Source organism: Aricia agestis, chromosome Z, assembly GCF_905147365.1.
Source record: "Aricia agestis chromosome Z, ilAriAges1.1, whole genome shotgun sequence".
Lineage (NCBI taxonomy): Eukaryota > Metazoa > Arthropoda > Insecta > Lepidoptera > Lycaenidae > Aricia > Aricia agestis.
The window spans coordinates 9637122-9642493 of NC_056428.1; positions in this window are offsets into that span (position 1 = coordinate 9637122).

Genomic DNA, 5372 nt, shown 5'->3' on the forward strand with positions numbered 1-5372 from the left:
GTGGTATGAGCAATTTATCATGGCCTTTTAAATCAGAGCGAATTTTTTACAAAACACCTTAGTCATTGGAGAGTTTCGTTGTTCTTCTTTGAAAATGCTTTTGTTTTAGGATTTTTGATATTTTTTTTATGTTACATCAATAATTTGATTTTCCTATTACTCGAGTATGAAGCATACATGGGCCGTCTGAATGGCCCTTAAATATTCACCCTATTACTATTAAAAATATTGAAACCATAAACCTATAATGCTATATTAAGTCTATGATTGAAACAGCGATTTACTATGCAAGGTCTACTTATCTTTGTTTATTGCATAGTAAAAAAATCACATGATAGATACAGCGAACTTTGAACAATTATACGTGAAGTAAATTTAAATATTATCTTTGTTAGTAATAGTCCGAGTAGTCAGAGACAGATAAGCCATCCAGATAGTCGTTAGTCTGTGGTTAGCCCACACAGCCTTCGTTGCACCCGTCAACACGTGTCGGGCTGTGGGCGGACGTGCAACAGATAACGTTATTCATTACTCGGATATACAATGATAAAATTAAACAGCAGCATCATATTATCGCGTAATGTAACAGCCCCCGTAGACAAGTGGCAAAACGCTAACGCTAACGCTAGCGCTACAAAATGTATGGGATTTGACATTAGTATTCGCTAGCGAAGCGATGACTTATGTCAAATTGCATACATTTTGTTATTTGTAGCGCTAGCGTTAGCGTTAGCGCTTTGCCACTTGTCTACAGGCCCTGGCCTAATTTTAGCCAGGTGTTGCAGTTTTGAATTGTGGTGCCGCTGAGCTTTGACGTAGAGTTTGTTAATTTTAATTAAGAGATAATATTGGTAAAATAGGTAGCTAGTTCCTAGTGATATCTTAGTTAGATACAATTCTAGACTTAAAAATGTTTCTGTTTGTTTAATAAAGTAAACTAAGTTAAGGTACGATTAGGATTCTGTACACTTTATGTTCCATATTTTATTAAAATCCAGGATGGAGTAAAAAAAGTTACGAAATATGGTTACGAGAAGCCTAAAAATACATAAAAGCACGCTATTCATATGAAGAAAATATTGCCTCTTGGCAGCAGATGTTTCAAAAAAACTTTCAAGTGAAAACCAATATTCTGAGAGGCCCAAGTGAACGAAGTTTCCGCACGGAACATCATTAAAATGGTTTCGATTCGACTGTTCACAAATAAACGAATTGGTGAACAATATGTAAATAGTTTTACTGGTAAACTTTCCAAATATACAATGCTCTAAATTCTAAGGATTTCTAAACTTGCGTGCAATGGCTTCTGGAGCTAGACTCCACGACTGCACTAAAGCTAGTCGCACTGTGTCGTAAAGACAAAGGAAATAGAGCTGGTCTTGAATTGAACTGGACTATCTGTTGAAAAAGTATCATAAGCTGGTGATACAATGTCTGAAATCAAAATCCAAATTGTCAAAGTCGAACATTTTTCTATAATTGTTAAAAACATAATGAAAATTCATTACGTAAATATAAAACTCTATTTTATGCATACGTTAGGCGCAACCTTTTGAAATAGACGACTCAAGTATCAAGCTTTATGCATTAACATAATTTAAATAAGTACTCAAAAGTCTAAACTAACAACTCGTTAACAGATTGTATTTGTTTAAAAAATAAGCAAGTTTTAATATGAATGATAGTCTGTGTCAGCTGATGTACGAGAGTGGTGGCGTGGCCCGCTGAGATAAAGTCATAAATATAATAAACAACGGGCCCATTACACGGAGTGCGGAACGCGGTGCATGCGCGTCAAAGTGTATCGTTTGTTTTTGAATTACATAATAATATAATTTATACGGCTTTTTCTTTATTAAAGAAATAAACATTGTCATAAGTTTAAACTTATTTTTATCTTGTCTTATATTAATTGAAAACATCGTTAAAGTGCAGCTGCTTGACTAGTCCTAAGCATTGGCCCTTGGATGACTTAGATGTATATATTTTTGGAGAGAAAAAAGGGGCCCCAAAAACTGAAATTGATTTCTTCAGTCTCAATTTTTTTTTCAGTAAAATCTTAATCTTAATAATTTTCAGGAGTTCTTAAAACTTCCTACAGATAAGCACGAAAGTTGCCAGGTGTCAGGGAAATCCATGTTGATGTTGCCACTCAAATGTAAAATATTCCCGAGCGATAATAATGGAATATAATTTATCAGAATAAACTCCGAACTCGACCAATGGAGATAAATCTGAAGCGATTTTCTACGCCGACGCATAATCAGACAGGAGATGGAACTCGCGAATTGTGACTTGAAATATTATATTAGCCATTATGGTAATCCTTCATACATAACTTTCAACTTTTGTTCTTAGTGTAAGTGGGGACATAAATACGGATTTCGTAATGGCCGAAGTTGTAGAAATAGCTTTAGGTGATTACGGACGCGTGTTGCTTCAGTGACCTAAAAATATGAGCTGTTAAAATAAAACAATTTTGAAATAAATACACACTTTTCGTTGTTGTTGTGTCGGAATTGCACACGAAGGATTTCGTATCGTACAATGGAGATACTTGTATGGTAGTCCACGAAATGTAACTATTTTATTAAATTAGTCGGATTAAAGTAGAAATACGATTGAGTATTTCTATATGTCCAGCTATCGCGGATCACGATAGCCTGGTGACGGACAGCGAAGTCTCAGTATCCAAAAAAGCACTTACTGCTTAAGTAGTACGATGTGATAATGATTTGTTGTGAATTATTGTGATATAATATTAGTGCGATTCTTCTTTCGATTGATGTTAATTAATTATAATCGCTTTGAAACAAATACAAAAGCAATCAATTAAATTACTATTCGAAATTTTTGATTTACATTTTTTTATTTGATGAATGGGGAAGTGAGCAAACTATTGTTAAGCTGTTGACACACTGCCCCAATTGCGATCCAATTACATAAATCACTAATTGTTGATCCTCAAGATGTCGTTACCTTTATTTATTAATTATTTCTATTGTATTTAATGTATTAAATCTACAAATTTCTAGTTTCACAAGCGCCTAAAATAAGACGTATCTTTGATGTTGTGATTTATGTGTTATAGAGTTTATTTCATCAATTTTAGAACATTAAATTAGTATAACTGGATCATTTTTAAAAGCTTTTATTTAACTTGCTCTGTATGTATGTAAGTATGTATGTTCGGGTGAAATTTTGGAACTCAATTTTGAAGTAGATATATTTAACCGATCGAGCTGAAATTTTGCATACACGTATAGTTTGGATGACAATGCATGACATTGTATGTGACATCACTCTAAATCCAATATGGCCGACAATCCAAGATGGCGAAATAGTTATTTTCTATGCAGTTCTATAATATGGATATTAAATGAAAGGGCTTTTTAAGAGTAATTCAAAAACAAATGTAATGTCATACTACATCCAATATGGCGGCTCATCCAAGATAGAGGTACAGTTATTTTTAAAGCACTTCTGCAATGTGGGTATCAAATAAAAGGGCTCATTGAGAGTAACTTGGAAACGAATGTAATGTCATTCTACATCCCATATGGCGTCTCATTCAAGATAAGGGAATATAGTTATTTTTAATGTACTACTGCAATATGGGTATCAAATGAAAGGGCTCATTGAGAATAACTCGGAAACGAATGTAATGTCATTCTACATCCAATATGGCGGCTCATCCAAGACAGGGGAATATAGTTATTTTTAAAGCACTTCTGCAATGTGGGTATCAAACAAAAAGGCTCATTGAGAGTAAATTGAAAAGTCATGTCGTGTCATGTCGTGTCGTGTCGTGTCGTGTCGTGTCGTGTCGTGTCGTGTCGTGTCGTGTCGTGTCGTGTCGTGTCGTGTCGTGTCGTGTCGTGTCGTGTCGTGTCGTGTCGTGTCGTGTCGTGTCGTGTCGTGTCGTGTCGTGTCGTGTCGTGTTATGTCAAGTCAAAACCAGCCGAGCATTACAAAATGCTGGATTGAATCCGGTCATTTTTTTTAAGTGATATTTAATTTTTTAGTCGTAAAATTAAGTATGATTTCTTAAAGACTTAAATTAAGTTAATCAGATTTTAACAAATTCTTGAAACAAAACACACTACAATCAAGCAGACTTAAGAGATAGATTTAACTAAAAAACAAAAAATAAATTATAAGCAAAAAACTTTTTGAAAAAAAGCTTTTATTTAAATACACTAAAAAGAAGAAAATAAACCCCTTAAAAATTATAACTATTAAGTTATAACCTCAATATATTATACAATTTGCATTATAATAAAAGCTTGTCGCGAGACTTAATAATCTGTTAATATTTAATTACTTACTTTAATAAAATTAAAAATATAATAAGTATCAGTAGATCAGTTAAATTGGCACTTAATATTATTTACAAATTACGCGACAAGCTTTTATTATCATGCAAATTGTATAATATATTGAGGTTATAACTGAATAGTTATAATTTTTAAGGGGTTTATTTTCTTCTTTTTAGAGTATTTAAATAAAAGCTTTTTTTCAAAAAGTTTTTTGCTTATAATTTATTAATAGTTATTTTATAAGCTAAATTATATTGTTCTAAGGGTTGCGTATTAGCTCTACAATAAATCTATACTTATAAAATTACATGTCCTGACTGACTGACTGACTGATTCATCATCGCTGAGCAAAAACTGTAAAAGTTACAGCCACGAAATTTGATAAGTAGGGTTGTTTTATTAAGTAGACACCCACTAAGGAAGGAATTTCTTAAAATTTCTTAAAATTTTACCCCGAAGGGGATGAAATAAGGACTTATTTCACCCCCTTCGGGGTAAAATTTTAAGAAATGACGGACTTGCATTAAAATGCAAGTCCGTCATTTTTTGAGTTAGAAACATGAAACTTTATTTTTGGGTTACTGATTAAAAATGAGTGGATATGTATTTAAGCGTTTTTGGAAATTCGACCCCTAAGGGGGTGAAATTGGGGTTGAAAGTTTGGATGAAACTCTGTTATTTCTTGAGTTAGAAACATGAAATTTTATGTTTGGGTTACTGATTAAAAATGATTGGATACGTGTTTAAGCGTTTCTGAAAATTCTACCCCCAAGGGGGTGAAATAGGGGTTGAAAGTTTAAATGAAAGTCCGTCATTTCTTAAGTTAGAAACATGAAAGTTTATTTTTGGACTGCTGATTAAAAATGAATGGATAGGTATTTAAGCGTTTTTAGAAATTCTACCCCCAAGGGGGTGAAATTGGAGTTGAAAGTTTGAATGAAAGTCCGTCATTTCTTGAGTTAGAAACATGAAACTTTATTTTTGTGCTACTGATTAAAAATGAATTGATACGTATTTAAGTGTTTCTGATAATTCTACCCCCAAGGAGGTGAA